The sequence below is a fragment of the Pseudophryne corroboree genome, chromosome 9 (assembly GCF_028390025.1).
Source record: "Pseudophryne corroboree isolate aPseCor3 chromosome 9, aPseCor3.hap2, whole genome shotgun sequence".
NCBI classification, from domain to species: domain Eukaryota; kingdom Metazoa; phylum Chordata; class Amphibia; order Anura; family Myobatrachidae; genus Pseudophryne; species Pseudophryne corroboree.
In genome coordinates this window covers 448,481,560-448,506,838 of record NC_086452.1, presented here as the reverse complement: position 1 = coordinate 448,506,838, position 25,279 = coordinate 448,481,560, and the positions used below count along the sequence as shown (strand labels likewise).

Below are 25,279 nucleotides of genomic sequence, written 5' to 3'. Positions count from 1 at the left end.
AAGTCATAGCACAAGTGCTAACGGGTTGGGTTACCGGCGGCCGAGATCCCGTCGATCAGCATCCTGATGCCACTGTAGGTTGATTGCGTGGAGCTCAGGTAAGTGTATGCGGTGGTCAAAATGTAAAGTGGGCTGGATGTGGAGTAGCTGAATACCGTAGTGATGTACCACCAAAAGTCAGCCAACAGAGTAGATATGGATGGTAACTACTGCACACGACAACACTGGACACCTTCAAGACAGCCAGGAATGGAATACTGCCGAACAGGTGACAGGAACACGGATGGTCAAACTGGACTGGAATACTGGAAAGGACCTGCCTTGAATCAGAACCTGGAATCCACAAAACAAGAACAACGCTATCATCAGCGAAGGTGTAAAATGTTAATACAGGTCTTAAATACAGGTAACAGCCAAACCAGAATCTTGTAGGTAAGCACACATGCCATAGCAGCTCTACTAATTGAAAGCAAACTCTCACATGCAAAGACGTATGTATAGTTCTCATTTGAATAATAAAATATTTTTTTTTGTTTCAAAAATTAAAAAAAGATCTCCAGAACATTGCAAAAAGATTTCTTACCATCGGTAGACTTTTTCCCCCCCGCGCAACACACATAGCTGCAGGGTAGCTTACTTTTCTAGTGGCCCAGGCTATGTATGTAGGCTACTCTTCAATTGTCTGAAAAAGATTTCCTCTGTGAGGGAATGAGGTGGAACAGAAAGGAGGAGTAGTGCAGTGTCCATTGACAGGGGGATAGACCATGCGGCAGCCACTCTAAACACCATTATTTGCCAAGGGTTGCCTATATTACACTGCTTTCCAAACTGTGCCCAGGCACCCTGGGGTGCCACAAGGCTCTTGCAGGGGTGCCTCGGGTTGGTGGTCCATTACTAAATGAAATTATCTATGGTCAAAGTGATAGGCAAAACCGATGCTAGTGGCCGCCAAACATAAAATTTGTGTACAATCAGAAGCACAACAGTGCACCACTACATAACAGACCTTAAAAGTGACAGGTAGGCACAATTTTCTTAATTTAATATTTTTTTCCCTCCACATTTATCAATAAAAAACATTTATCCTAGGGGTGCCATGAAGAAAATGCTGATACTCTAGAGTGCCGTGATTCTAGAAAGTTTTGGAACCACTGCTGCATTATATAAATCACACCTGGGAATAAACAAGTATGTAGCCACGAATCATTGCTGTCACTATCGTTATGCATTACTCCCACCGTCAGTTCTTTTCTGGTGAACACTGATGAAAAAAATGTGCTCAGTATTTCCGCTTTTGTTTCGTCATCATTTATCAATACTCCAAATTCATCTTTTATTGGACCTATGTTCTCCTTTTTTAACCTTTTACTGTTTATGTATTTAAAAAAACTTTTTAGGATTGGTTTTGCTCTCCAATATCAATTTTAGCTGCTCTTATTGCTTTTTTGCATCTTTTATTGCATTCCTTGTAGTACTGGAATGACTCCTCCTTTCCATTAAATTTAAAGGCTTTGAAAGCATGCTTCTTTTTATCCATTTCTTCCTTGACCGTCTTGTTAAGCCACATCGGTTTGAGTTTGGTACTCCTGCGTTTACTGCTCATGGGAATGAATTTGTGAATATTGCTATCTAGCAACCCTTTTAAAGCATCCCACATTTCCGTAGTGTTCTTGCCATGAAACAAAACTTCCCAGTCAATGTAGTTTAATGCACTTCTCAGCATACTGACGGTAGCCTTTCTAAAGTTAAATGTTTTGTTGATCCCTTATGTTTCTTGAAACTGATGTCGAATGTGATCATAAAGTGATCACTGTTACTCAAAGTCTCCCTAACTTTAGTGTTTGATATAATATCCACATTATTAGTAATTACTAGATCCAGAGTAGATATGTTGACATGAACTGGCTAGAAGTCTTCCCTGGTGGTCTAACAATGTCTTACCTTGTCCTGGAGGCAGTGGCAGCTACAGTATGTTCTTCCAGGTCCTGATGGTCACATGAGCAACAATTTTGGCGGCAATGCCACAGCAACGGCATTCCTGTAACAATTTCCCCCACTATTCCTACACATTCCCCTAGTGCCTATGCCTAAACTCCCCCCCACCCCCGCAGCCTAACCCGAAACTCCCCCCACAGCCTATCCCTAATCGACGATTCTGAAGTTGACATGGTTACTGTCAACTTTCTGACCGGATACCTTGCAGAGATGAATTGGCTGTGTGCTCCTCAGCACATCAAGGATTACCTCTGCACCTCTCTGTTGCGCAAATTGAAGCCTCGTTTCACCACTGCTCAGCAGAACAAGATGCCATGAGGGACCTGATAAGTGCCAACAGTAGGGACTCCTTAACTCTGGCCAAGACCGTTCCTCTCCCCGTCCACCCTACTGCTCCACCACAAATGCAACCATCCCCCCCCTGTCCCTAGAGCTATGCTTCTTGGCAGAAATCTGGATACTTTTGTGCAAATCAGAGTACAACAATTCTAAAGCTGCTGCTGTGTGGCTGAGCGGTTGTTTTGTGCTCCATACCTGACCTTTCCGAGCCGGACAGAAAACAATTTCCTGCGGTGGTAAAACATGGCATCAAATATCTCAAGTTGTGCAAAGAACACGGAATGTCTGCAAATATATATGTGAATGCCATGGTTCTTTCATACAAAGCCCAGATGAAATACACCTCCGTGAATGATCCTCTAATCTCTGTGAAATGTTAATACATAGCCGTTCTCCCTCCATTCAGTGCCCAGGAGAAACCTATGTAGACCAGCTTCTGAAACAGGGATAATTAGCAGAGGATCCCTCGCTGTCCCCATCGCTTTATCTCGCCGGGATCTGAGCCGAGCCTTTATCAGCAAGAAAAGCATCTTCTCCAGGCATGAATCTGATAGAGTAGAACTTCATAATAGCAAGTAATTTTTATCTCTGCTCTACGTCTCCGTCTGAACGCGCCACCATCTATCCTTTCAGATGGGGAATCAAGCCAGAGATTATCTAACTAAGAAAGGGGTATCTCCTTATCTAATAGAGCAGCTTTGATATTCTCCAGGCCACGCTGCCTAGTAAGTCAAGGCAAAGACTGTGCAGCTTTCGCTGTGTGCTAATCACTGCTGGGGGCTATGGTGAGTTTGCTGTGGGGTCTTTCACATGTGTGTTTACGGCGGAGGGGAGATGCCTAGAACAGCAAAATACTTTAATCACAAAACAGGACGTTATTATGTGCAATGCTCATAAAGTGAGGATTTTGCGGCATCTGTGTTATCTATGTCTGCAGGCAGATATCTCAGAGATGGAACATGAGCAGAGAGGGGTAAGCCTCAAACTGTTGCTGGATATTAAACAATTTTGCCTTGTAGACCCCCAGACTTCTCCCAAAGTGCTTTATGGTCATTTACTGTATGTAGTGCATTGGTGAATAATCAGCTCATAGACAATGGCTTATGAACTGGAACTTATGGTGTTATCATGTTGCCAATGTTAGCATTTCGTCCGCAATCGTTCATTGGGGGTAATTCCGAGTTGATCGCAGCAGAAAACTTTTTAGCAGTTGGGCAAAACCATGTGCACTGCAGGGGAGGCAGATATAACATTTGCAGAGAGAGTTAGATTTGGGTGGGTTATTTTGTTTCTGTGCAGGGTAAATACTGGCTGCTTTATTTTTACACTGCAATTCAGATTTCAGTTTGAACACACCACACCCAAATCTAACTCTCTCTGCACATGTTATATCTGCCCACCCTGCAGTGCACATGGTTTTGCCCAACTGCTAACAAGTTTTCTGCTGCGATCAACTCGGAATTAGGCCCATTGTGCCAATGTTCACTGCAGCATGGCATGTCTTATTTCAAAGGATTTGCTTTGTGAAGGGTTTACACAACCCCCTCTACCCCAATTACTAGTTCACCAGTAGCAGATCTTTTTGTGCATTGCTGCTTCATGCCGTCCTCTCTTGTACTGCAAGATTGCTGTCTAATAGGCCCTACACACTTAAGGCCAGTACTCACTGGGCGATGCGGGAGAGATGTGTGCTGAGCGTGCGGGGGGGACGCTCATTTCACCCAGCGGGTGAAATGAGCGACCCGCTAGATTGGCCTGCACGGCAGGCCAATCTAGCACCAGCGATAGCGATGCGCGGGACTGCGCATCGCTATCACTGTAAGGGGTACACGCGGAGCGATCAGGCTTATAATCTAAGCAATCTAGTCAGATTGCTTAGATTTTAAGTAGTGATCGCTCCGTGAGTACCCCCCTATAGCGATTACACTGAAAGATATGATTCATCTCGTCCATTAAAGAACGAGATATCGTTCACATCTTTCAGTGTGTATGCACCAACGATGAACGATGTGCAGCCCTACGCTCGTTCATCGTTGGTGCCGGGTCATTTATACATGCCAATATGGACAATCTCGTCCATATTAGAATGCAGGGCTATGGGGCCGGGTGACGGGGGGAGTGAAGAAGAATCTCCACTCCCCCCCCGCGCACGCCGCTGGGTTGTCCGTCGGCTGCCAGGCACCTCGGCGGCAAATCCGCCAGTGTGTAGTGCCCTTAATTGCTGCAGCAACGGACACACTGAAAAAAATGACAGACAGTTCCTGATTCAATGTATTAGGAGACATGAGTTCAGTGGCGGGCTGGGTTGGGGGGCAGGGTGCCATGTGCCCCACAGGCCGCACTATCAGCTAGTGTCCTGGGCTCCGCAGAGCCTTGGTGGTCCAGTGTGTGTGATGCGGCCTCAATCTGACAGCAGGGGCCAGCATAGTGACTGTTAGTGTATTAGTGACACGGCCACACTATAGCTATATGCATGATTGTACCGGGTGAATGTACTAACGAGCACCCGCAGGGACACGGACTCCAGAAGGAACTCGGTTCTGCAATGTACTCAGTGTGCTGCCGGGACTCCTGCACACGTGCGGTCCCGCTGGTCGACCATGCGTGGCTCCCATTGCTGTGGAGGGTTCCAGGGGAGCACTCTCCCAGGCTAGGATTGCGATGTGGGGGTACCGCCATCTTCAGATGGTGCTAGACAATCTCCAAGCTGGTAAATATGGCTGCATGGCATCCCCATTAGAATCCCATGGACGCAAAGATTCAATAATAAATGGGCCCCTTAGAAGCTTTAGTAAATCTATCCCTAAAAGTCCCATCCCATGCTCTCAAAATACAGCCCCAGCACTGATACATTCATATCTGACCAACGTGTACCAGCGACTGCTACTTATTTTTGCGCCCATTGGCCATGTAGCCATTCTGTGGACTATAAACACTTAGGCTATCAGCTTCATTAGACAACATGGAGGTTTGAAGCGCTACGTGCCTCATGCCTCGGTGGTATCACTAGTCCTTACTTAATGAATGGGTTGCATGCTCATAAATATTGATGCCTCCCAAAATAAAACGCCTGCTTCCTGTGTATGCAATCGGTGTGCTAACACTATATATATATATATATATATATATATATATATAAAAGACAAAAGATGAGAATAGGCGCCTCCTAGTGCATTATCTGACATAAAATTGTGACCTCCACCTTTAGTAACACCCTGGTGACTTCAAGGTGTACCTTTGGTGGTGCAATTCCAACCACCTAAATGAGTCGCAAAATACCACGTATTTCAGTGTATAGTAGGGATACTTTTCATCACAATAATTCTGGTGGTGCTTCTCCCCGGTTTATGTCTCACTTCCTGAGGAAGTCCAGGCCGTAGGCATAGGACGAAACGCGTTGAGTGTTTTCTCGTATGGACGACTACTAACAGATAAGCTGTCTTTTATTTCTTGCATTGTACGGGCAACTACTTTTATTATTTTTTGGAATAAATGTGTTTTTATTTGTTATGAAACATATTGCACTTTTGGTCCTTTTTGCTTTTATCCTTTATATGTGAGATATAAACCGGGGAGAAGCACCACCAGAATTATTGTGATGAAAAGTATCCCTACTATACACTGAAATACGTGGTATTTTGCGACTCATTTAGGTGGTTGGAATTCCACCACCAAAGGTACACCTTGAATTCACCAGGGTGTTACTAAAGGTGGAGGTCACAATTTTATGTGAGATAATGCACTAGGAGGCGCCTATACTCATCTTTTGTCTTTTAGATTTCAAACGGTTAGCCTGAACAGCAAACCACGGGAGAAAAGGGCTGCTACCCTTTTATAACGCGGGTAGTGCACTTCCAAGAAAGTCCTGTTACCACAGAGGAGGAAAAAGGACATTTACTAAGCTTTAAGGAGAGGAGTAGCGCCAATACCACCCATACTATTTCTTTCTAATATATATATATATATATATAAAAAAAATATATATATTCTGTCTACTAGTAACTATAACTGTACATAGGCTATCCCGCAGTACAAGTCGTCATGTGCGTGTCCTTACTGATCTTTCATAATTAGGATATTACATGCTAATTTATGTATTCCCGGATTACCAAGCGCACATGTTGAATGTTTCTTGGCTGACGCTGTGTTATTGCTGGATGGGGTGAGACATGGCTGGTGAATAATATGAGGCGAGTGTCAGGAAGCGTATTACTGTACCATTTCCGTGGGCCAGTATGACAGGGTACTAGGATTGCGGTGTAAAATAAAGAGGGATACAGGGCTCTCTGGAACCATGAGCATAAATACAGGATAATGAGAACGCTGTATACGTTTTGTTTCTGACTCTAACAATGAAGATGCTGGAAGTCCGGAACAGGCTGAGGAGGGTTCGGTATGTTCTGTCGACAATCACAACGCAGTCAGTCATTATTTAGATATCACGATGTCGACATGTTCAAAATGGTGACAGCCAAGATGCTGACACCCAAGTTTAAGACTATCCCTGGCCCTAAAATTTCTATTGTCAATATTTTGACTGTGACATCACATTAGCTGTGTCAGCATTTCATGCGTCGAGGCGCTGGCTGTCAAAATCGATATAACACAGGTTGAGTCTCCCATATTCTAATTTCCGAAATCCATAATATTCCGAAATACAGAATTTTCTGGGAGCGACTGAGATAGTGACACCTTTGCTTTACAATGGTTCAATGTGCACAAAATGATTAAACATACTGTATAAAGTGACCTTCAGGCGGCATACCGACAGGTGGGATCCCCGCAGTCACAATACTGATGCCGAGATCCCGACGAGGGCACCATAGCGCTGCCGGTATACCGGCAAAGTAGGTGATCCCCCCTCCATGGGTGTCCATGACGCCCATAGAGGGAGAATAGAACCTGTGGTGAGCACGCAAGGGACTTAGTTGCGCTCGCCCCTTGCGGGCATTCCACCGCTCGGGATGCCGATGACGGCATAATGACAGCCGGCATCCCGGTAAGCGGTAAATCATGCTGAACCCCTTCAGGCTGTATGTATAAGGTGTACACGGAACATACATGCATGTTTAGACTTGGTCCCATCCCCAAGATATCTCATTGTGGTATGCAAATATTCCAAAGTCTGGAACTGATATCCAAAATACTTCTGGTACCAATCATTTTGGATATAGGAGACTCAACCTGTAGTGTCGACCTCTTGACAGTCGACAACATGACTACATCCCGCTATGGACAGTGGTGGTCATTCTGAGTTGATCGCTCGCTAGCTGTTTTTATCAGCCGTGCAAACGCTATGCCGCCTCCCACTGGGAGTGTATTTTAGCTTAGCAGAAGTGCGAACGAAAGGATCGCAGAGCGGCGGCAAAGTTTTTTCGTGCAGTTTCAGAGTAGCTCAATACCTACTCAGCGCTTGCGATCACTTCAGACTGTTCAGTTCCTGTTTTAACATCACAAACACGCCTGCGTTTTTCCTGGCACGCCTGCGTTTTTTCGAACACTCCCTGAAAACGTTCAGTTCACACCCACTTCATGTCAATCACACTGCGGCAACCAGAGCGACTGAAAAGCTTTGCTAGACCTTGTGTGAAACTACATCGTTCGTTGTAATAGTACGTCGCGCGTGTGCATTGCGCCGCATACGCATACGCAGAAGTGCAGTTTTTTTTGCCTCATCGCTGCACAGCGAACGAATGCAGCTAGCGATCAACTCGGAATGACCACCAGTGACCATATAACGTAGGCTTGAACTTCTTTCTACCCACCTATTGTACAACTGCATTTCCCAAGGACACTGTATATTATACTTGCCACAAGGCATTACTTTGGCAGCCAGAGAAAATAAGAATTTACTCACCGGTAATTCTATTTCTCGTAGTCCGTAGTGGATGCTGGGAACTCCGAAAGGACCATGGGGAATAGCGGGCTCCGAAGGAGGCTGGGCACTCTAGAAAGATTTAGGACTACCTGGTGTGCACTGGCTCCTCCCACTATGACCCTCCTCCAAGCCTCAGTTAGGACACTGTGCCCGGACGAGCGTACACAATAAGGAAGGATTTTGAATCCCGGGTAAGACTCATACCAGCCACACCAATCACACCGTACAACTCGTGATATGAAACCCAGTTAACAGTATGAAACAACTGAGCCTCTCAACAGATGGCTCAACAATAACCCGATTTAGTTAACAATAACTATGTACAAGTATTGCAGATAAACCGCACTTGGGATGGGCGCCCAGCATCCACTACGGACTACGAGAAATAGAATTACCGGTGAGTAAATTCTTATTTTCTCTGACGTCCTAGTGGATGCTGGGAACTCCGAAAGGACCATGGGGATTATACCAAAGCTCCCAAACGGGCGGGAGAGTGCGGATGACTCTGCAGCACCGAATGAGAGAACTCCAGGTCCTCCTCAGCCAGGGTATCAAATTTGTAGAATTTTGCAAACGTGTTTGCCCCTGACCAAGTAGCTGCTCGGCAAAGTTGTAAAGCCGAGACCCCTCGGGCAGCCGCCCAAGATGAGCCCACCTTCCTTGTGGAATGGGCATTTACAGATTTTGGCTGTGGCAGGCCTGCCACAGAATGTGCAAGCTGAATTGTACTACAAATCCAGCGAGCAATAGTCTGCTTAGAAGCAGGAGCACCCAGCTTGTTGGGTGCATACAGGATAAACAGCGAGTCAGATTTTCTGACTCCAGCCGTCCTGGAAACATATATTTTCAGGGCCCTGACAACGTCTAGCAACTTGGAGTCCTCCAAGTCCCTAGTAGCCGCAGGCACCACAATAGGCTGGTTCAGGTGAAACGCTGACACCACCTTAGGGAGAAACTGGGGACGAGTCCTCAATTCTGCCCTATCCATATGGAAAATCAGATAAGGGCTTTTACAAGACAAAGCCGCCAATTCTGATACTCGCCTGGCAGAAGCCAATGCCAATTACATGACCACCTTCCACGTGAGATATTTCAGATCCACGGTTTTTAGTGGCTCAAACCAATGTGATTTTAAGAAACTCAACACCACGTTGAGATCCCAAGGTGCCACAGGGGGCACAAACGGGGGCTGAATATGCAGCACTCCTTTAACAAATGTCTGAACTTCAGGTACTGAAGCTAGTTCTTTTTGAAAGAAAATCGACAGAGTCGAGATCTGTACCTTAATGGAGCCCAGTTTTAGGCCCATATTAACTCCTGCTTGCAGGAAATGCAGAAATCGACCTAGTTGAAATTCCTCTGTTGGGGCCTTTTCGGCCTCACACCATGCAACATACTTCCGCCATATGCGGTGATAATGATTTGCTGTAACCTCTTTCCTAGCTTTAATAAGCGTAGGAATGACTTCCTCCGGAATGCCCTTTTCCTTCAGGATCCGGCGTTCAACCGCCATGCCGTCAAACGCAGCCGCGGTAAGTCTTGGAACAGACAGGGCCCCTGCTGTAGCAGGTCTTGTCTGAGCGGCAGAGACCACGGGTCCTCTGAGATCATCTCTTGAAGTTCCGGATACCACGCTCTTCTTGGCCAATCCGGAACCACGAGAATTGTGTTTACTCCTCGCTTTCTTATTATTCTCAATACCTTTGGTATGAGAGGTAGAGGAGGGAACACATAAACTGACTGGTACACCCACGGTGTCACTAGAGCGTCCACAGCTATCGCCTGAGGGTCTCTTGACCTGGCGCAATACCTCTCTAGTTTTTTGTTTAGGCGGGACGCCATCATGTCCACCTGTGAACGACCCCACTGATTTACAATCATTTGGAAGACTTCTGGATGAAGTCCCCACTCTCCCGGGTGGAGGTCGTGCCTGCTGAGAAAGTCTGCTTCCCAGTTGTCCACTCCCGGGATGAACACTGCTGACAGTGCTAGTACATGATTTTCCGCCCATCGGAGAATTCTTGTGGCTTCTGCCATTGCCATCCTGCTTCTTGTGCCGCCCTGTCGATTCACATGGGCGACTGCCGTGATGTTGTCTGACTGGATCAGCACCGGCTGGTGTAGGAGCAGGGATTTTGCTTGACTTAGGGCATTGTAAATGGCCCTTAGTTCCAGAATATTTATGTGAAGGGAAGTCTCCTGACTTGACCATAGTCCTTGGAAGTTTCTTCCCTTTGTGACTGCCCCCCAGCCTCGTAGGCTGGCATCCGTGGTCACCAGGACCCAGTCCTGTATGCCGAATCTGCGGCCCTCCAGAAGATGAGCACTCTGCAGCCACCACAGAAGAGACACCCTGGTTCTTGGGGACAGGGTTATCAAGCGATGCATCTGAAGATGCGATCCGGACCACTTGTCCAACAGGTCCCACTGAAAAATTCTGGCATGGAACCTGCCGAATGGAATTGCTTTGTAAGAAGCTACCATCTTTCCCAGGACCCGCGTGCAGTGATGCACCGATACCTGTTTTGGTTTTAGGAGGTCTCTGACTAGAGAAGACAACTCCCAGGCTTTCTCCTCCGGGAGAAACACTTTTTTCTGGACTGTGTCCAGAATCATTCCCAGGAACATTAGACGTGTCGTCGGGACCAGCTGTGACTTTGGGATATTCAGAATCCAGCCGTGCTGGCGCAGCACTTCCTGAGATAGTGCTACTCCCACTAACAACTGTTCCTTGGATCGTGCCTTTATTAGGAGATCGTCCAAGTATGGGATAATTAAAACTCCCTTTTTTCGAAGGAGTATCATCATTTCCGCCATAACCTTGGTAAATACCCTCGGTGCCGAGGAGAGTCCAAACGGCAGCGTCTGGAATTGGTAATGGCAATCCTGTACCACAAATCTGAGGTACTCCTGGTGAGGATGGTAAATGGGGACATGCAGGTAAGCATCCTTGATGTCCAGGGATACCATGTAATCCCCCTCCTCCAGGCTTGCAATAACCGCCCTGAGCGATTCCATCTTGAACTTGAATTTTTTTATGTATATGTTCAAGGATTTCAAATTCAAAATGGGTCTCACCGAACCGTCCGGTTTCGGCACCACAAATAGTGTGGAATAGTAACCCCGGCCTTGTTGAAGTAGGGGTACCTTGATTATCACCTGCTGGGAATACAGCTTGTGAATCGCTGTTAGCACCGCCTCCCTGTCTGAGGGAGCAATCGGCAAGGCAGATTTTAGGAACCGGTGGGGTGGAGCCGCCTCGAATTCCAGCTTGTACCCCTGAGATACTATTTGAAGGATCCAGGGATCCACCTGTGAGCGAGCCCACTGATCGCTGAAATTCATGAGGCGGGCCCCCACCGTACCTGGCTCCGCCTGTGGAGCCCCACCGTCATGCGGTGGACTTGGAAGAGGAAGCGGGGGAGGACTTTTGCTACTGGGAACCTGCTGTTTGTTGCAGCCTTTTTCCCCTACCTCTGCCTCTAGACAGAAAAGACCCTCCTTTTCCCCGCTTGTTTTTCTGGGTCCGAAAGGACTGAACCTGATAAAATGGCGCCTTCTTAGGCTGTGAGGGGACATGGGGTAAAAATGCTGACTTCCCAGACGTTGCTGTGGAAACTAGGTCGGAGAGACCATCCCCAAATAATTCCTCCCCCTTATAAGGCAAAACTTCCATGTGCCTTTTGGAATCTGCATCTCCAGTCCACTGGCGAGTCCATAAGCATCTCCTAGCAGAGATGGACAATGCACTTACTTTAGATGCCAGCCGGCAGATTTCCCGCTGTGCATCTCTCATATATAAGACTGAGTCTTTGATATGGTCAATTGTTAGCAGAATCGTGTCTCTGTCTAGTGTGTCAATATTTTCTGACAGTTTATCCGACCACGCAGCGGCAGCACTGCACATCCATGCTGACGCAATAGCTGGTCTAAGTATAATGCCTGAGTGTGTATATACAGACTTCAGGATCGCCTCCTGCTTTCTATCAGCAGGTTCCTTAAGGGCGGCCGTATCCTGAGACGGTAGTGCCACCTTTTTAGACAAGCGTGTGAGCGCTTTATCCACCCTAGGAGGTGTTTCCCAACGTAACCTATCCTCTGGCGGGAAAGGGAACGCCATTAGTACCTTCTTAGGAATTACCAATTTCTTATCAGGGGAAGCCCACGCTTCTTCACACACTTCATTTAATTCATCTGACGGGGGAAAAACTACAGGTAGTTTTTTCTCCCCAAACATAATACCCTTTTTTGTGGTACCTGGATGTAAATCAGAAATATTTAACACCTCTTTCATTGCCTCAATCATGCAGTGAATGGCCTTAATGGGCATTAAATGTGACTCATCGTCGTCGACACTGGTGTCAGTATCCGTGTCGACATCTACTTGTGCCATCTGAGATAGCGGGCGTTTCAGAGCCCCTGATGACTTTTGAGACACCTGGACAGGCACGAGCTGAGAACTCGGCTGTCCCACAGTCGGCATGTCGTCAAATTTCTTATGTAATGAGTCTATACGTGCACTCATTTCTTTCCATAAGCTCATCCACTCAGGTGTCTGCCCCCCAGGGGGTGACATCCCTTCTAAAGGCATCTGCTCCGCCTCCACCTCATTATCCTCATCAAACATGTCGACACAGCCGTACCGACACACTCCACACACACAGGGAATGCTCTATATAGAGGACAGGACCCACAAAAGCCCTTTGGGGGGACAGAGTGAGAGTATGCCAGCACACACCAGAGCGCTATATAAGGCAGGGACTAACTGAGTTATGTCCCTTATAGCTGCTTTTAATATAAACTATATACTGCGCCAAATTAAATGCCCCCCCTCTCTCTTTTTTACCCTCTTCTGTTGTGTAGTCTGCAGGGGAGAGCCAGGGAGCTTCCTTCCAGCGGAGTTGTGAGGGAAAAATGGCGCCAGTGTGCTGAGGGAGATAGCTCCGCCCCTTTTCCGCGGCCTATTCTCCCGCTTTTTTATGGAATCTGGCAGGGGTATTTACCTCATATATAGCCCCTGGGGCTATATGTTGAGGTGTTTCTGCCAGCCAAGGTGTTTTTATTGCTGCCTCAGGGCGCTCCCCCCCCCCCCCCCCCCCCAGCGCCCTGCACCCTCAGTGACCGGAGTGTGAAGTGTGAGAGGAGCAATGGCGCACAGCTGCAGTGCTGTGCGCTACCTTGGTGAAGACTGATGTCTTCATGCCGCCGATTTTCCGGACCATCTTCTTGCTTCTGGCTCTGTAAGGGGGACGGCGGCGCGGCTCCGGGACCGAACATCAAGGCTGGGCCTGCGGTCGATCCCTCTGGAGCTAATGGTGTCCAGTAGCCTAAGAAGTCCAATCCGGCTGCAAGCAGGCGAGTTCGCTTCTTCTCCCCTTAGTCCCTCGCTGCAGTGAGCCTGTTGCCAGCAGGTCTCACTGAAAATAAAAAACCTAAGACTATCTTTCTTCTAAGAGCTCAGGAGAGCCCCTAGTGTGCATCCAACCTCGGCCGGGCACAAAATCTAACTGAGGCTTGGAGGAGGGTCATAGTGGGAGGAGCCAGTGCACACCAGGTAGTCCTAAATCTTTCTAGAGTGCCCAGCCTCCTTCGGAGCCCGCTATTCCCCATGGTCCTTTCGGAGTTCCCAGCATCCACTAGGACGTCAGAGAAATTGGCACTACAGAGCACATGGGCTCCCAAGGAATGGATTCTATATACGGACAACTTGCTTCACAATAAAGGGGATATTCAGGTTTGTTAGCAAACCAAAAAAGTAAGCAACTGGGCAAAACCATGCTGCACTGCAGGTGGGGTAGATGTAATATGTGCAGAGAGAGTTACATTTGGGTGGGGTGTGTTCAAACTGAAATCTAAGTTGCAGTGTACAAATAAAGCAGCCAGTATTTACCCTGCACAGAGACAGTATAACCCACCCAAATCTAACTCTCTCTGCACATGTTACATCTGCCCCACCTGCAGTGCAGCTAGGTTTTGACCAATTGCTTACGTATTTGGTTTGCAAACAAACCTGTATAACCCCCTAACTCCAGAGACTGGCCTAGCAAGACCCTCTCTTGGGCAACACATAGAAAAGAAACAAAAACCTATGATTACCAGGGCCACCATCAGTAATGTTGGGGCTGTACGAGGAGGGTGGCATGGCTGCACTATGGGCCTAATTCAGACCTGACCGCTGCGCAGCGATTTTTCGCCACCTACAGGGGAGTGTATTTTAGCTGTGCAGGTGTGTGAACGCGTGTGTAACAGAGCGGTACAAAAAGATTATGTGCAGTCTTTGGGCAGCCCAGGACTTACTCAGCCGCTGCGATCACATCAGCCTGTCCGGGACCGGAATTGACGTTAGGATCCCTCCCTGCAAACGCTTGGACACACCTGCGTTTTTCCAAACACTCCCAGAAAACGGTCAGTTGCCACCCACAAACGCCTTCTTCCTGTCAATCTCCTTGCGATCGCCCGTGCGATCCCTTTTTTCGCACCATCCCATCGCTATGCACCGATGCCCGTTGCAGTCGTCCGGAGTGCCTGCGCATCGCGGTGCAAAACCATGCGCAGTTCAGACCTGATCGCAGGCTGTGGGAAAAATGCAGCCTAGCAATCAGGTCTGAATTAGGCCCTATGTTGGGACTGGCCATTGATGCTGCACTGCTGGAGGGTGTATGGTAGTGATGAGCGCCTGAAATTTTTCGGGTTTTGTGTTTTGGTTTTGGGTTCGGTTCCGCGGCCGTGTTTTGGGTTCGACCGCGTTTTGGCAAAACCTCACCGAATTTTTTTTGTCGGATTCGGGTGTGTTTTGGATTCGGGTGTTTTTTTCAAAAAACCCTAAAAAACAGCTTAAATCATAGAATTTGGAGGTCATTTTGATCCCATATTATTATTAACCTCAAAAACCATAATTTCCACTCATTTTCAGTCTATTCTGAATACCTCACACCTCACAATATTATTTTTAGTCCTAAAATTTGCACCGAGGTCGCTGGATGACTAAGCTAAGCGACCCTAGTGGCCGACACAAACACCTGGCCCATCTAGGAGTGGCACTGCAGTGTCACGCAGGATGTCCCTTCCAAAAAACCCTCCCCAAACAGCACATGACGCAAAGAAAAAAAGAGGCGCAATGAGGTAGCTGTGTGAGTAAGATTAACGACCCTAGTGGCCGACACAAACACCGGGCCCATTTAGGAGTGGCACTGCAGTGTCACGCAGGATGTCCCTTCCAAAAAACCCTCCCCAAACAGCACATGACGCAAAGAAAAAAAGAGGCGCAATGAGGTAGCTGTGTGAGTAAGATTAGCGACCCTAGTGGCCGACACAAACACCGGGCCCATCTAGGAGTGGCACTGCAGTGTCACGTAGGATGTCCCTTCCAAAAAACCCTCCCCAAACAGCACATGACGCAAAGAAAAAAAGAGGCGCAATGAGGTAGCTGTGTGAGTAAGATTAGCGACCGTAGTGGCCGACACAAACACCGGGCCCATTTAGGAGTGGCACTGCAGTGTCACGCAGGATGTCCCTTCCAAAAAACCCTCCCCAAACAGCACATGACGCAAAGAAAAAAAGAGGCGCAATGAGGTAGCTGTGTGAGTAAGATTAGCGACCCTAGTGGCCGACACAAACACCGGGCCCATCTAGGAGTGGCACTGCAGTGTCACTCAGGATGGCCCTTCCAAAAAACCCTCCCCAAACAGCACATGACGCAAAGAAAAAAAGAGGCGCAATGAGGTAGCTGACTGTGTGAGTAAGATAAGCGACCCTAGTGGCCGACACAAACACCGGGCCCATTTAGGAGTGGCACTGCAGTGTCACGCAGGATGTCCCTTCCAAAAAACCCTCCCCAAACAGCACATGACGCAAAGAAAAAAAGAGGCGCAATGAGGTAGCTGTGTGAGTAAGATTAGCGACCCTAGTGGCCGACACAAACACCGGGCCCATCTAGGAGTGGCACTGCAGTGTCACGTAGGATGTCCCTTCCAAAAAACCCTCCCCAAACAGCACATGACGCAAAGAAAAAAAGAGGCGCAATGAGGTAGCTGTGTGAGTAAGATTAGCGACCGTAGTGGCCGACACAAACACCGGGCCCATTTAGGAGTGGCACTGCAGTGTCACGCAGGATGTCCCTTCCAAAAAACCCTCCCCAAACAGCACATGACGCAAAGAAAAAAAGAGGCGCAATGAGGTAGCTGTGTGAGTAAGATTAGCGACCCTAGTGGCCGACACAAACACCGGGCCCATCTAGGAGTGGCACTGCAGTGTCACGCAGGATGTCCCTTCCAAAAAACCCTCCCCAAACAGCACATGACGCAAAGAAAAAAAGAGGCGCAATGAGGTAGCTGTGTGAGTAAGATTAGCGACCGTAGTGGCCGACACAAACACCGGGCCCATTTAGGAGTGGCACTGCAGTGTCACGCAGGATGTCCCTTCCAAAAAACCCTCCCCAAACAGCACATGACGCAAAGAAAAAAAGAGGCGCAATGAGGTAGCTGTGTGAGTAAGATTAGCGACCCTAGTGGCCGACACAAACACCGGGCCCATCTAGGAGTGGCACTGCAGTGTCACGCAGGATGGCCCTTCCAAAAAACCCTCCCCAAACAGCACATGACGCAAAGAAAAAAAGAGGCGCAATGAGGTAGCTGACTGTGTGAGTAAGATAAGCGACCCTAGTTGCCGACACAAACACCGGGCCCATTTAGGAGTGGCACTGCAGTGTCACGCAGGATGTCCCTTCCAAAAAACCCTCCCCAAACAGCACATGACGCAAAGAAAAATAAAAGAAAAAAGAGGTGCAAGATGGAATTGTCCTTGGGCCCTCCCACCCACCCTTATGTTGTATAAACAAAACAGGACATGCACACTTTAACCAACCCATCATTTCAGTGACAGGGTCTGCCACACGACTGTGACTGATATGACGGGTTGGTTTGGACCCCCCCCAAAAAAGAAGCAATTAATCTCTCCTTGCACAAACTGGCTCTACAGAGGCAAGATGTCCACCTCATCATCATCCTCCGATATATCACCGTGTACATCCCCCTCCTCACAGATTATCAATTCGTCCCCACTGGAATCCACCATCTCAGCTCCCTGTGTACTTTGTGGAGGCAATTGCTGCTGGTCAATGTCTCCGCGGAGGAATTGATTATAATTCATTTTAATGAACATCATCTTCTCCACATTTTCTGGATGTAACCTCGTACGCCGATTGCTGACAAGGTGAGCGGCGGCACTAAACACTCTTTCGGAGTACACACTTGTGGGAGGGCAACTTAGGTAGAATAAAGCCAGTTTGTGCAAGGGCCTCCAAATTGCCTCTTTTTCCTGCCAGTATAAGTATGGACTGTGTGACGTGCCTACTTGGATGCGGTCACTCATATAATCCTCCACCATTCTTTCAATGGTGAGAGAATCATATGCAGTGACAGTAGACGACATGTCCGTAATCGTTGTCAGGTCCTTCAGTCCGGACCAGATGTCAGCATCAGCAGTCGCTCCAGACTGCCCTGCATCACCGCCAGCGGGTGGGCTCGGAATTCTGAGCCTTTTCCTCGCACCCCCAGTTGCGGGAGAATGTGAAGGAGGAGATGTTGACAGGTCGCGTTCCGCTTGACTTGACAATTTTCTCACCAGCAGGTCTTTCAACCCCAGCAGACTTGTGTCTGCCGGAAAGAGAGATCCAAGGTAGGCTTTAAATCTAGGATCGAGCATGGTGGCCAAAATGTAGTGCTCTGATTTCAACAGATTGACCACCCGTGAATCCTTGTTAAGCGAATTAAGGGCTCCATCCACAAGTCCCACATGCCTAGCGGAATCGCTCTGTGTTAGCTCCTCCTTCAATGTCTCCAGCTTCTTCTGCAAAAGCCTGATGAGGGGAATGACCTGACTCAGGCTGGCAGTGTCTGAACTGACTTCACGTGTGGCAAGTTCAAAGGGCAGCAGAACCTTGCACAACGTTGAAATCATTCTCCACTGCGCTTGAGACAGGTGCATTCCACCTCCTATATCGTGCTCAATTGTATAGGCTTGAATGGCCTTTTGCTGCTCCTCCAACCTCTGAAGCATATAGAGGGTTGAATTCCACCTCGTTACCACTTCTTGCTTCAGATGATGGCAGGGCAGGTTCAGTAGTTTTTGGTGGTGCTCCAGTCTTCTGTACGTGGTGCCTGTACGCCGAAAGTGTCCCGCAATTCTTCTGGCCACCGACAGCATCTCTTGCACGCCCCTGTCGTTTTTTAAATAATTCTGCACCACCAAATTCAAGGTATGTGCAAAACATGGGACGTGCTGGAATTTGCCCATATTTAATGCACACACAATATTGCTGGCGTTGTCCGATGCCACAAATCCACAGGAGAGTCCAATTGGGGTAAGCCATTCCGCGATGATCTTCCTCAGTTGCCGTAAGAGGTTTTCAGCTGTGTGCGTATTCTGGAAAGCGGTGATACAAAGCGTAGCCTGCCTAGGAAAGAGTTGGCGTTTGCGAGATGCTGCTACTGGTGCCGCCGCTGCTGTTCTTGCGGCGGGAGTCCATACATCTACCCAGTGGGCTGTCACAGTCATATAGTCCTGACCCTGCCCTGCTCCACTTGTCCACATGTCCGTGGTTAAGTGGACATTGGGTACAGCTGCATTTTTTAGGACACTGGTGACTCTTTTTCTGAGGTCTGTGTACATTTTCGGTATCGCCTGCCTAGAGAAATGGAACCTAGATGGTATTTGGTACCGGGGACACAGTACCTCCAACAAGTCTCTAGTTGGCTCTGCAGTAATGATGGATACCGGAACCACGTTTCTCACCACCCAGGATGCCAAGGCCTCAGTTATCCGCTTTGCAGTAGGATGACTGCTGTGATATTTCATCTTCCTCGCAAAGGACTGTTGGACAGTCAATTGCTTGGTGGAAGTAGTAAAAGTGGTCTTACGACTTCCCCTCTGGGATGACCATCGACTCCCAGCAGCAACAACAGCAGCGCCAGCAGCAGTAGGCGTTACACGCAAGGATGCATCGGAGGAATCCCAGGCAGGAGAGGAATCATCAGAATTGCCAGTGACATGGCCTGCAGGACTATTGGCATTCCTGGGGAAGGAGGAAATTGACACTGAGGGAGTTGGTGGGGTGGTTTGCGTGAGCTTGGTTACAAGAGGAAGGGATTTACTGGTCAGTGGACTGCTTCCGCTGTCACCCAAAGTTTTTGAACTTGTCACTGACTTATTATGAATGCGCTGCAGGTGACGTATAAGGGAGGATGTTCCGAGGTGGTTAACGTCCTTACCCCTACTTATTACAGCTTGACAAAGGGAACACACGGCTTGACACCTGTTGTCCGCATTTCTGTTGAAATACCTCCACACCGAAGAGCTGATTTTTTTGGTATTTTCACCAGGCATGTCAACGGCCATATTCCTCCCACGGACAACAGGTGTCTCCCCGGGTGCCTGACTTAAACAAACCACCTCACCATCAGAATCCTCCTGGTTAATTTCCTCCCCAGCGCCAGCAACACCCATATCCTCCTCATCCTGGTGTACTTCAACACTGACATCTTCAATCTGACTATCAGGAACTGGACTGCGGGTGCTCCTTCCAGCACTTGCAGGGGGCGTGCAAATGGTGGAAGGCGCATGCTCTTCACGTCCAGTGTTGGGAAGGTCAGGCATCGCAACCGACACAATTGGACTCTCCTTGTGGATTTGGGATTTCGAAGAACGCACAGTTCTTTGCGGTGCTACTGCTTTTGCCAGCTTGAGTCTTTTCATTTTTCTAGCGAGAGGCTGAGTGCCTCCATCCTCATGTGAAGCTGAACCACTAGCCATGAACATAGGCCAGGGCCTCAGCCGTTCCTTGCCACTCCGTGTGGTAAATGGCATATTGGCAAGTTTACGCTTCTCCTCCGACAATTTTATTTTAGGTTTTGGAGTCCTTTTTTTACTGATATTTGGTGTTTTGGATTTGACATGCTCTGTACTATGACATTGGGCATCGGCCTTGGCAGACGACGTTGCTGGCATTTCATCGTCTCGGCCATGACTAGTGGCAGCAGCTTCAGCACGAGGTGGAAGTGGATCTTGATCTTTCCCTAATTTTGGAACCTCAACATTTTTGTTCTCCATATTTTAATAGGCACAACTAAAAGGCACCTCAGGTAAACAATGGAGATGGATGGATACTAGTATACAATTATGGACGGACTGCCGAGTGCCGACACAGAGGTAGCTACAGCCGTGGACTACCGTACTGTACTGTGTCTGCTGCTAATATAGACTGGTTGATAAAGAGATGTAGTAGTATGTATGTATAAAGAAGAAAAAAAAACCTCGGGTAGGTGGTATACAATTATGGACGGACTGCCGAGTGCCGACACAGAGGTAGCTACAGCCGTGAACTACCGTACTGTACTGTGTCTGCTGCTAATATAGACTGGTTGATAAAGAGATGTAGTAGTATGTATGTATAAAGAAGAAAGAAAAAAAAACCACGGGTAGGTGGTATACAATTATGGACGGACTGCCGAGTGCCGACACAGAGGTAGCTACAGCCGTGGACTACCGTACTGTACTGTGTCTGCTGCTAATATAGACTGGTTGATAAAGAGATGTAGTAGTATGTATGTATAAAGAAGAAAGAAAAAAAAACCACGGGTAGGTGGTATACAATTATGGACGGACTGCCGAGTGCCGACACAGAGGTAGCTACAGCCGTGGACTACCGTACTGTACTGTGTCTGCTGCTAATATAGACTGGATGATAATGAGATGTAGTATGTATAAAGAAGAAAGAAAAAAAAAACACGGGTAGGTGGTATACAATTATGGACGGACTGCCGAGTGCCGACACAGAGGTAGCTACAGCCGTGGACTACCGTACTGTACTGTGTCTGCTGCTAATATAGACTGTTTGATAAAGAGATGTAGTAGTATGTATGTATAAAGAAGAAAGAAAAAAAAACCACGGGTAGGTGGTATACAATTATGGACGGACTGCCGAGTGCCGACACAGAGGTAGCTACAGCCGTGAACTACCGTACTGTACTGTGTCTGCTGCTAATATAGACTGGTTGATAAAGAGATGTAGTAGTATGTATGTATAAAGAAGAAAGAAAAAAAAACCACGGGTAGGTGGTATACAATTATGGACGGACTGCCGAGTGCCGACACAGAGGTAGCTACAGCCGTGGACTACCGTACTGTACTGTGTCTGCTGCTAATATAGACTGGTTGATAAAGAGATGTAGTAGTATGTATGTATAAAGAAGAAAGAAAAAAAAACCACGGGTAGGTGGTATACAATTATGGATGGACTGCCGAGTGCCGACACAGAGGTAGCTACAGCCGTGAACTACCGTACTGTGTCTGCTGCGACTGGATGATAAATAATGATATAAAAAATATATATATATCACTACTGCAGCCGGACAGGTATATATTATATAATGACGGACCTGCTGGACACTGTCTGTCAGCAGAATTAGTTTTTTATAGAATAAAAAAAAAAACACCACACAAGTGAAGTCACACGACGAGTGTTTAACTTTTTCAGGCAATCACAATATAGTATACTACTAACTATACTGGTGGTCAGTGTGGTCAGGTCACTGGTCAGTCACACTGGCAGTGGCACTCCTGCAGCAAAAGTGTGCACTGTTTAATTTTAATATAATATGTACTCCTGGCTCCTGCTATAACCTATAACTGGCACTGCAGTGCTCCCCAGTCTCCCCCACAATTATAAGCTGTGTGAGCTGAGCACAGTCAGATATATATACATAGATGATGCAGCACACTGGGCTGAGCAGTGCACACAGATATGGTATGTGACTGAGTCACTGTGTGTATCGTTTTTTTCAGGCAGAGAACGGATATATTAAATAAAACTGCACTGTCTGGTGGTCACTGTGGTCAGTCACTAGTAAACTCTGCACTCTCTACACTTCTACAGTACTCCTAAGCTCCAGTAAATCAGGTCAATCTCTCTCTCTCTTCTAATCTAAATGGAGAGGACGCCAGCCACGTCCTCTCCCTATCAATCTCAATGCACGTGTGAAAATGGCGGCGACGCGCGGCTCCTTATATAGAATCCGAGTCTCGCGAGAATCCGACAGCGTCATGATGACGTTCGGGCGCGCTCGGGTTAACCGAGCAAGGCGGGAGGATCCGAGTCTGCTCGGACCCGTGAAAAAAACCATGAAGTTCGGGCGGGTTCGGATTCAGAGAAACCGAACCCGCTCATCTCTAATGGCCATACCATGTTCATAATAATGTTATTTATATAGCGCTCTTTCTCCAACAGGACTCAAGGCGCTTTACAGACATAAAAAACAATGCACATAATACAGAGGATCTAAGTAATACAGCAATAGGTAAGCCACACAGACATAAAAGAAAACCTTGAGCACACAGAAAGCATACTGTAATGCAGGACTGGTGTAGGCATTTTGGCCAATAACTTCCAAGGCTTGTGTATTCCACCCTCACAAGGTACCGGGTGCGGCAGCCATCTTGAGCGCACTGCGTAAGATTACCCAGGGTGGAATAGTCTACCCGTATAAGAGAGAACACAAAATGTGGAGATTGCAGAGTCCTAAAGTTCAGAGTAGGGTTCCAACAAAACCACCAGGTATGTGTATTTTTCATCCCATCCACAAGTGTACCAGATGAGGCAGCCATGTTGAGCGCACTTGGAAGGTTACACTGTGGGAGGTGAGCCATACAAGGGCCCAGTGCATATATGGGAAAAGTGACACTTGTGTAGTAGTATGATGTACCTTGTATGTAGGTCACAATGGCAGGGTGTGCAATCAGTGGAGGTACACATTACAGGAAAGCACACCGTAGGGTGGCAGAGTAAAAAATAAATAAAAAAATAATGTTGGGGCACAGCTGCACTTCCGTGGCAGGCCTGTGCTCTAATACTTTTTACCCAGAGCCGGTGAGGGTCCGGATAGTGAAGGGACGTGGTCAAATCCAGGAGGCGTGGCAACATCACCTTCGCGGAAAAATTATGGAAAATACTATGCGGTGCTGCCGTGCATTGCTAAGGGGTCCTCCTCATCACCTTGCCCCCCGAAAGATATAATTAATACCTACTCCCCCACATCAGAATGACACCGCCATCGGAATACAATGTGCTGAGGTTTTTCCACATCAGATAGGTCTTTCCAGTGGGTAAACCCCAGCTCCCTTATCTAACAGCAACAGCTCCACCAAAAATGCCATTCCTTCTCATTCCGAAACCATGTTGTACAACCAAGAGAGTCACAGTCTTCAACATGTTACATGTACAACTATACACATGTGAAACAGATTCAGATCCCAAAGTCTAGCTACCAGCAACTGGAAACAGAACATGAGTTAATGTCCCACTGGACAGATACTTAACTTCTGCCAAACACTTGAACTGACAATAATCTAATATTATTGGGTAAAACAGAAAGAATGTCTGCGGCACAGAATAAAACCGAACCAAATGACATATCGCTGCTTATTGCTCTTCTGCTGGAGCAGAGGTAAGTAACCTGTGACTCTCCAGCTATTGTGCAATACAAGGATTTATTGGAAACCACAATATATAAGGAAGTTTAAGAGGCCTAAACTTTTCCCCTGCATCTGTATTAGTCATGCTATCCAATGATCAGTGGCTTAACCACACATCAACCACTATTATTGAGTCATAAAAACTGCTGTTCTTCTGGGTCTCACCGAGTCCCAGGCCACTAATACTTAACTAGGATGCACATTTATTAATCCTTCTAGTCTTTTAATTACACCTTCTTTACTAGTATATTCATTTTTGTATATAGATTTTGCTTTCTTTTTATTAACATGTACTAACACTTTACCTTCTCGCACTGTGCTGCCCTGGGGTAGCCAGCCTTTTGCCGGTTTGTGGGGTTCTGCACCTCAGGCCCAGACCTAGTGTTAGGGACCACACGTTTAAGAGGAGCTTTGTCGGAGCCTGTTGGCTTTGTTATATATTTGCAAATGTATGTAACTAAGACCTCTGGATTTCTATTGGACAAACCTTACTAGTTACATAGGGGCAGGGCCGGTTCTAGCCCTTTTTGCGCCCCGGGCGGGAAATAGGGGTGTGGATTCACACAGAAGGCGTGGTCAGTTACGCTCCCTGTACAGTAGAGTAGCGCTGCTGAAATGCTGTGCGGTGCGCGATGACGTCATCGCGCACCGCACAGCAAAGGTCCTCTCCAGATCCGCTACTGCATAGGGGTATATTCAATTGCAATCGAAAGCTGCCGTCTGTCGGAAAGACGGCAGTTTTCAACTTTTTTTAGGTCGGAACAGGTTCCGACCTATTCAACAGACCCCAGAATTTTTCCGACTTGTCAGAAAAGCACGTGGATCGGAAGAATAGCCGCCGATCAGCGTGCTTCTGTCGGAAACGGGGCCAAATCCGATAGGTTTTGGCCCCCATTTCCGCCAATCTCAATCCGACTTTAAAATAGTCGGATTGAGGTGAGGAGACGGGGGAGCAGGGTGGAGGGCTGCAGGGCACAGGCAGGAACCTGACACCAATTCAATATACCCCATATTATATGAAGCAAAAACATCAACCCCTGGGGTGGAACTATTACAGGGCTCAGCTGCCGAATCCATGAAGTCCAAGTATTTCCTACTCTGCCAAAGTATAATAATCAATCCTACCTTATTACTATTCATGTGCCATGTGTTGAGGACAGCCCAACTTTGTACGTAGCGGTATCTTATTATCACCTCAGTGTTTTTCCTAATCCTTCATGGCAACAATTAATAAACAAAGACACACAGTATAATAATGAATTGTGCGTGTTGTTCCGTCTCATGAGAACTTAAAAGGTTGTGGCTGGCAGATGCTGGGTACCTGGTGCCTGCACTCACCTGCTCCGGTGGATTAGCGTCTTATCCCGACCTCAGACGTAGCGAGATTATTCTCCATGACACTGACACTAGACAGCTACACTGCACTATGTTACTCTATCCCCCCCAAGGGCAGAGCCAGGCTTCTCTGTCTTATTGTAACCACAAGCCCGAAGGCATCGGCAACTGTTGTTCAATTAAGAGGATAAGTGCTGACCTACACAC

At 47.5% G+C, this 25,279-nt stretch overlaps 1 long non-coding RNA gene across 1 annotated transcript in view; it reads right to left on the bottom strand.

Moving 5' to 3' along the window:
- Positions 1–25,279, bottom strand: part of LOC134957126 (uncharacterized) — a 96,575-nt gene that overhangs the window by 6,502 nt on the left and 64,794 nt on the right. Inside the window, exon 2 of the long non-coding RNA XR_010186480.1 lies at positions 35–333. This is a non-coding gene — a long non-coding RNA (uncharacterized LOC134957126). The remainder of the gene's footprint in view (positions 1–34; positions 334–25,279) is intronic.